The following is a 9,094-nucleotide window of genomic DNA, read 5'->3' as shown; positions in this document are numbered from 1 at the left end:
CCGGCCCGGAGGACCAAATGTTTTGTCTAGAGACGTACGAGACTGTATAATCCATATAAAACGAAACAATTAATAACGATTCACTCGCGAACAACTCGATTGGCAGCAAGCATGCACGATAGCACAACTTACTGCCATGATGGTTCAACAACAACTGTTGCTTTGTTGCCGGAAGCTTCAGGGCTACCCACCTTGGCAGGCAGCCAACTTGAAAAACTTGGCGCTGCTAGCAAGCAGCACGGGAAGTTCAAAATTCAAATGTTTCCAAACACTATACACTAAATTACACACAATATTTACAAGTCCAAACACTACAATTTAATTGATAAATTTACTTTTATTTGCACACATTAATTCAAATATGTTTATTACTTTAACGAAGAGATTATTTTAACTATAACTTTTATACATGTTTGCTATTTAACTTCTTCCAATCTGTGTTATTTTGTTAAGGATAGGACGATGATAGGAAAAGTAGGAAACGAATGGGAGTGTTTCAAGTTTAATGTGCCTCGAAAAAGTCAAATCGATGGTTGTTCCAATCGAGTGGAAGAGAGATAGATGCGGCGCAAGCGTACAATGAGTGTAACGGGACACCGCGTAACGGGACACCATGTAACGGGACAATGTGCGTAACGGGACAATGTGCGTAACGGGACAATGTGCGTAACGGGACAATGAGCCATCCTTTTTCGTGCGTGCAGTCGGCGTTCATCGATTTATTAGACGTCACGTCAAAAAGGAAAATTGAGTGTGTTGCATTATCGCAGTTGTTAGTTCAAATATTAGAGTGAATTCTAACATCCCCCTAAATTTAAATAGCTTAGAAATACTGATGCTTATATCCTTAGTTGTTTGAATTTAAATAAATAGAACCTATAACAATCCAAACAGTTGATATTTATTTTGCCTTTAAAATCATTTCAAATAACAAATATATTATTTCCAAAAAATTATAACATAAAACTATAAAAAAAACTTTAAAAATCATGAATGGTGAAACAAATATTTTAACCATAATGATGAGCTGCTGACAAATTTTTTGTACAATTATATTCTAAACCAAACCATAAAGCAAAGTGTTATGATTTTGAATTTATTTCACAAAATTGTTAAAGTGTACTTCAGAATAACACCGAAGGCATCAAACGAGGAAAATGCGCAGCGTAGGTTAACTTTCAGTGTTCCAGTTGTTTTGTATTTTTGTTTTGTTTGTTTGGGTTTTTCCATGGAGGAGAAATACTTTTAATAATGTTTAGGAACGCCCCAGTCCGGAATTACCAGCAGCAGCACAGCTGCATATTGTGGCGTGTGTTCTAAAGTAATTTTGTTGAACTTGCACATTCTAATCGCTTGTAAATGTTTAGAGGAATGATGATATCTCTCAATAAATAAGGATGGATACATATATTGTCCTGATCTCTGGAAAGGTAATACAGCTGTACAAGTTTTTAGTTTATATTTTTCTTGTTTACCCATGAAGGTTAATGCACGTGTTTCTGTAGCTTTGTGTTCGAAGTGTGTCAAAGCAAAACCTTAAAAGTTTTGGGGCAGAATTTACAAGCTTTTCTGAAAACTTTTAAGTCAATGTTCTGTTATGTTAGGGGTCGTCCATTAATCACGTGATTTTTTTTTAGCAAATTTTTAACCCCCCTCCCCCCTAGTGATTTGTGGTGAGGTTTCAGACAAACCCCCCCCAATAAATCACGTGTATTTTTTGGTGCAAAATATTTTTAAAAATTTCATCTGTAAATATAGGTATACTCTAATTTAATTCTGGAAAATTAATCACAGTGATAAAAATGTCCAGACACATTTAGGTTGCAGGTTTATTCTCACTGGCATAAAAATAATAAAGGAAAGGCTTATATGTGATTAACGCATGTATTCGGCGCCAAAATCACAGTCTTACTAGCGACTGGCAAGCCGAGCCGGGTGGTTCATGTTGCGGCGGGCGGGGATATTGTTGCCTGGCTACGGCGAGTCAAGGTCTCGCATCGCTTTTCGGTTTAGTAGAAATCGAGCGGAAAAAAAATACACGTGATATCTCTCTACACCCCCCCTCCCCCCTTGTAATATTTCGTGATTTTTCCCGACCCCCTCCCCCTCCCCCTTTTGAGCCTCACGTGATTAATGGATGATCCCTTACTGGCAAATAGTATAGTAGTTTTATTGTCCAAGTCGACTACAAAAATATACAATTATATTGAACATATAGGACTCGTCAAGAATATTAAACATTATGAATACACAATTAAGTACAATCATATACACATAAACAATAATAATAATAAAAAACAAATAATGCACATCATATAATAATAATGATAATAATAATACATTTTTAGCATAGTTTTGCTTCCATAAAATCATTAATAGAATAAAAACTGATTTCCAACAGCAAATCTTTCAGTTTTTTTTTTAAATGCACAAAGTTGGTTTTCTGATTTAAAATGTGGTGGAAGTTTGTTATAAAGTCATATAGCAGAATATCTCGGACTATTTGCAAAACATTTTGTACGATGTAATATATGAAAATTATATTTTGTTCTAGTCGAATAATTATGTAAATTGAAATTCTGCAGTTCATTCAACTGTGAATGAGCAAATATAAGTAATTCATAAATGTATAACGATGGTAATGTTAAGACACCTAAGCTTTTGAAAAGTTGTCTGCATGAGGTACGATAATTTACTTGCATTATTATACATACAAATATTTTCTGTACCGGTATTTGAAAAATTTTAGATGAGCCCATGGAATTACCCCCAAGTATTATTCCATATCGTAAGTAGTGAGATGGGATTGTTACCGGGAAACTAAATATTGGGAAAATTCCCATTTTGGGATTAAAAAAATGTGTTTCACATAATACTATGCGTATTTAATTAATTTTCACTTGATAGGCCTTAATACAGTATTAAATGACTAAAGACAAGGAATACTCTGAAATTTACGATCTCGACCAATATCTATGTCTAATTACTAAAACTACCTACTACAGAGATGAACAATTATAATATAGGTAGTAATTTCTTTGCAACTTGCAGAAATGTCAAATTATGGTGCACTATAATAGTTCGAAGCAATTTATTCATCTTCAGAAGTTTCGTTATCTGACTCAACGTAGGTAACTTCTTCACATGCTTCGGAGTCAGTTTCGTCTGCATCATTTGAACTGCTACTGCTTAACTTTCACTTGAAGATTTAAAAAAAAAAAATTAAAAAATAAACAGTCTAATGGGCATGTCACAAAATAAATAAATAAATTAAATAAATAAAACTGACAGTACCTTTGATTCTCTGCATGTACTACTTGCATAGAGGAAGAGCATGCTGGGACTTAAGATAAGCTTACATCTTTGGAATATTTCCTCTGGTTATCTTGCTGTCCCTGGGATGAGTTCTGCTTTTGCATTAGCTTCCAGTTGTGGGACAAGTAGGTAATTTTACCTGCCCTAGAAGTTGTGAGGCGATTCCTTTTCTTGCTATGAATCCATGAGAATGTACTAAAGGATCTCTCGGTGGCTGCAGATGTTACTGGAGCTGTTAAAATTCGAACAGCCACTTCTGATAACGCTGTGGTTCCACATAATCCCCGCCACCATATTACTGGATTCATTGTTTCCACACTTATCCATATGAATTTCTTACCCCACAAGTCCTCCTTGGACCAATAATTAGCTAAGTCTTTCATAACATTCACCACGTCAGCTTTCATGTTAATGCAAAGAGAGTGGATGAATTCCATGCCATCTACCTGCTCTTCTTTTGTCAGAAAGTGACCTTGAGTTGATGGATTCAAAAGGGTAGCAGCATAATGTATGGTTCGTATACTGTTAGCCTTCCTCGATTTTAACTTCACTAAAATACTTGACTCTTCTGAAGCTGATAAAGGGGATTGTGGAAGTAAGTCAACTAGCTTGTTTTCAATTTCACTGAATGCTTTGTAAACCTTGTGAATGTTACAGTCATTGGATTCTAGTATAGTAATCTATGAAACTATTGGTTTTAAAATATTGCTCATTTTTTCGACCCTGACCCAAAATACAGCTTCATCAAGAAGTCGTGTTTTCATTACCTTTGTAAGAGTTGCTGTTGCTTCTCCGTGAACTGATAAGATCTGAAGACTAACTTTACAGTCGAGAAGACTTTCAAGGCACTGAAGGTAACTCCCCCAGCGAGTTTTACACGGCAACTTCAAACTTACATTACAATTCCTTTCTGATTTAATTTTTTCCAATAAAGCATTTAAAACCTGTGTATTTTTTATTGTTTTGACTATGTCAACAACAGTTGCCATAAATGTTCCGGCAGACTTACATATCAGAATATCATTACATAACAAATGCAGGGTATGGGCCAAACATCCTAAAGGAATTATGTGATCAAACTTTTGTTGCACTAATGTGAAAGCTTTTTGCATATTTGCTGCATTGTCTCCAATTACAACAAGGAATTTTTCGGGCCCATACTTTTAGATAACAGAAGAAATTTCTTTTTCAAGATATTCACTTGTGTGTCTGTTTTCTTTTGTGCAGATAAAATAAACAAATACTGTTTCTGGTTTAGTCAAAACAAAATTGATGATGCCTTCATTACGAATGTTGCTCCACCCATCACATTGCAGATTTAGATTTTTCACATTTTGTAATTCTGCAGATAGTAGTGTCTGCATTGCAACATACTGTTCATCTAAATGTGTCGTAGCCAGAGACTTTCGTTTAGGAAGTTTATAAGCTGGTTTCACTGATTTGAAAAAAATCTATCCACAAGGGATGTTCAACTAATGATAGGGCTACCCCACTAACATAGGTATATAGCTTTTGCAAGCATCGTATTCAAGTGTGCATTCTCTTCATTAGTCATGCGGTCCAAAAACATTTCCATTGCCTGTTGTTTTTGTTTATCTTTAGCATTCCAAATAGGTATTCTACTAGTATTACTACTGACGGCAGGTAGGTGTAGATGTGATGTTGCTGGCAATGTTGCAGTAATTAGGCCTACATCTGAGTTTGATTGCATGGATGTAGGCACAGAAGCAGTCTCTAAATTGTTTGTGACATTTATAACTGGAGATGTTATCTTGCCAACTATTAAAATACTGTTTAAGTCCACTGGGCATTTATAGCATTTGACAATATGCTCAGACATTTTTGTGACATTTGCAAATTTATAATGTTTTCCACAATACTTGCAGTCTACAGTTTTATCACCTCTTTCGTTGTGTACTTTCCAAACACTACTTTTATTTCTTCCCATTTTTAACTCTTTTATTTCAACTGGCTTTCATAAACACTATCACTACAAAGTAACAAAAGTCATCACAATAGCACACAGTTTTGAGGTTATGGTTTAATTACATTTCTAGCATGCTAACCAACAGTCACATTGAAAATGTTTGAAGTTATTAGTTCAAAACTGCCAACTGAAACTATTGTTCTTAAGTAATAATTACTGCAACCAAATGGTAAATAATAAATATATAATATAACATATTGTTACGATTTACCGCGGGTTCGTAAAGGATAGCCCAATTAATAGATTTTATTTCACACACACAGCTTTATTTATTACCACTACTTGTCACTTACAAATAATCTTCTAAAATGGCAGATAATTAACTACACTTAAAGAAATGTCAATTCCCCAGTCACTCGTTTCACACACCTCGCTGGGCCGCACTTCCGGCGCAACTCTCGCCGCAGCATCCCTCATGGGTCTCCGCCACGGGACTCCGTCGCCGCACTCCGCCGCCGCCGTCACACCCTTCGCCGAGATCCCACACGACGACTCGCTCGCAACTTCACTCGGGACTCCGCCGCGCCCGCAACTTCACTCGGGACTCTGCCGCGCCCGCAACTCTATCGCCCGGAAACTCCCGACTCCGCTGAACTCACTCACTCCCTGCCCTGGAACATTCGTCCAAGGACTTCGCCACTCTGCCGCACCCGCGGCATTATCGCCCGGAAACTCCGCCACGGGAGAACTCCCGACTCCACTCACTCACTCAGACTCTCTGCCCTGGAACCTTCGTCCAAGGACTTCGCCACTCTGCCGCACCCGCGGCACTATCGCCTGGAAACTCCGCTGCGGGAGAACTCCCACTGAACTCCTCGAAGGTCGGCCCAACCTCCTTATATAGCCCTTGGGTTCCCGTCCAGAACAATCGGGCATGTCTCCAAGATATTGCGCGACCTTCGCCGTCGAAATGCCCAGAAACGCGTCATGAGTCCTCGAAGGACGCGGCAGCTGCTCAAAGAACGCCGATAAACGCAACAAGCATCGGGTTCCCACAACGTGCCGATAAACATGTCTGAGTCCTTTTATTCCTCAGTGCGGCCTCTTTAAGTAACTCGATCTGAGGCAGGTGCGCGCTGCGACGGTCAGGATGTCGCGTGATAGTATGACACGAGATACCAGGGAGAGGATGCGGGTGGAAGGGGGCGCAGACAGGCCGAACGAGCGCGGCGACGCCAAGCACTGCAGCCTAGCGCGATCGTAACAATATAATAATTATATATTAAAACAAAAGGAAAATAAATACCCAGTTTTTGGGTGGGAAAATATAATTTGGGCAAATTCCCTATATTTTCCCAAAAAATATATTCCCACCTGGTGGGAAAATTTCCATGTCCCATCACTAATCGTAAGTGAGGTTCAACATAACCAAAGTAAATAATTTTTAAAGCATTTATATTAGTCAGTTTTGAAAATGTTCTCATAGCAAATAATATTGAGCTCATTTTTTTAGTTAAATGAGCAATATGAGATTTCCGATTAAGGTTCTTGTCAATATATATACCTAGTATTTTGGTTGAATTTGATTGAGATATATTATCACCATTAATCGATACAGTTGGGTCTTGCAAATTGTATAAGTTATTAAGTTTAAAATGCAGCCACGTTGTTTTTGTATTATTAAGAATTAATTCAGTAGCCTTAAACCAATCTATGATGTCCCTAGTTAAAATTTGGATATTTGAAATTAAACTTAAAGGGTTATCTCCATGTATTATCTCCATGTATTATATTATTGTCGTCAGCATATAATACAATTTTCCCACTTCACATTTTAGGCAAATCGTTAGCGTATATAAGAAAAAGCAAAGGTCCTAGTACAGAACCCTGAGGAACACCAACAGATATGTTTTGTCTATGTGAATGAACATTATATTTTATGTTGGTTAAGGGATCTATATGTTGTACTACAACTACTTGTGAACGCTGAGTCAAGTAAGGTGTTAACCAATTAAGTGCTGTAACTCTTACACCATATGTGCTTAACTTTTTAATTAATATTTTATGGTTTACACTATCAAAAGCCTTACTTAGGTCACAAAATAGCCCTACAGGATGATTCCTTCTGTCTAGGTCTATAGTTATATTGCTGATAAATTCATAAAGTGCAGTTATCGTAGATTTACCATGCCTGAATCCATGTTGACTGTCCACTAAAATTTTATTTTTCTGAAAAAATGACATTAATCTATTAAACATTAATAATTCTAATATTTTTGAGAATGAGGACAGAAGAGATATTGGCCTATAATTCTGACAGGCATCACGAAAACCTTTTTTATGCAAGGGAATAACTTTCGAACACTTCCATAAGGTAGGAAAATAACCTTGCATAAAAGATTCATTATAAAGATATAACAATGGGTCAACTATATAATCAATACAAGTCTTAATAATAAAATCAGGTACAGCATCTAAACCTGATAAACGTTTACCTTTTGATTTATGAACTACTTACAATAACTCCGTTTTATTTACAGGATATATGAAAATAGAAGATGTATAGGTTGTGCCAGAAATGGAGGCTGTATTGTACACATTATTAATAATAATCTGATGATCACGGAGTTGGTCATGCACTATTTTATAAAAATATTCACTAAACTTATTTGCAACTTCATATGGATCTTTTATGCATAGGTCTGAATCATGTTTCTTTATCTCTATATTTGGTACATTTTCAGATTCATTTAACTCACTTTTAACAATATTCCAAATAGTTTTAGTTTTATTTGTTGATAATTTAAGCAACCCTTCACAATAAGATTTCTTGGCAGATTTTAGAACTTGTTTATAAATTTTATGATAATCCTTACAATATTTTACAAAAACTGGGTCAGATGAAATTTTTGACAATTTATATAACCTTCTATTATTTAAGGACAATACTTTGATACCTTTAGTTAACCACCCTTTATTTTAAGCTTTAAGATAGATCTGATGAGTTCTTAGAGGAAAAGCCTCTTCAAAACATAACCTAAATTTATTAAAAAATGACAGACAAATGTCATCAACATTATTTTTGTTATAGATATCTGACCAATCAAGTGATTTCAAAAGGTTGGAAAAGTTTTTTAAACTATTTTTTATCAAAACAAATTCTACTTTCTACAGTACTTTTCTTAGTAGGAGGTATATTTTTAAAGTTATTAATATTAATTACTTGACCATAATGATCAGAAAGTCCTGTAAATAAAACAGTGGTTTTGTAAGAAGTTTTATTAAGATTAGTTAATATATTATCAATTATAGTAGCTGTCTTAGCAGTTTCCCTAGAAAAATTGTAAATCTTTAATAGAGTCAAAATATTTTCTTGCATTATCACTATCAATATTTACTTATATTTATGTTAAAATCACCACATATTATATTTTTAAATTTTAACTTTACTCTATTTAATAATACATCTAGGGAATTGAAAAATAAAGGAATGTTAGAATTAGGTGATCTATAAACAACAATAATTAATAACTTTAAATTATTACTTTTAACAACAATAGCAGATGACTCAAAGTACTTTTCATAACTCTCAACGTTAAATAATTCTGCATTCACACCATATTTGGCATATATACGAACATCTCCACATTTAGAACTAGCTCTACTAAACCACGAGATTAACCGTAAACCTGGTATTCTAACATATTCATTTTCTCCCAACCGATTTTCTGATAAACACAACACATCACATTGTAGGATAGATTCAATCAAAACTTGTATCTGTTTGATTTTATTCGAAATAGATAGTATATTTTGATGAATGACAAAAAACGAGGTGTTAGGATTATTATT

The 9,094-nt window shown here is 35.3% G+C and overlaps 1 protein-coding gene across 5 annotated transcripts in view; it reads left to right on the top strand.

Moving 5' to 3' along the window:
- The first annotated feature begins 1,126 nt into the window (after positions 1 to 1,126).
- The window catches only part of LOC134536889 (uncharacterized), a 51,386-nt gene continuing 43,418 nt past the window's right edge, over positions 1,127 to 9,094 (top strand). For 3 of the 5 annotated variants that reach the window (XM_063376954.1, XM_063376982.1, XM_063376972.1), the window contains exon 1: positions 1,150 to 1,430. The gene's annotated coding sequence lies outside the window, so the exon portion shown is untranslated. Of the gene's footprint in view, positions 1,431 to 9,094 lie in introns of all 5 variants that reach the window. The other 2 variants (XM_063376988.1, XM_063376962.1) reach the window with 2 other exon arrangements.

The sequence above is a fragment of the Bacillus rossius genome, chromosome 1 (assembly GCF_032445375.1).
Source record: "Bacillus rossius redtenbacheri isolate Brsri chromosome 1, Brsri_v3, whole genome shotgun sequence".
NCBI classification, from domain to species: Eukaryota; Metazoa; Arthropoda; class Insecta; order Phasmatodea; family Bacillidae; genus Bacillus; species Bacillus rossius.
Note: the sequence above shows the minus strand (reverse complement) of the source record. Positions and strands in the feature narration are given on the sequence as shown.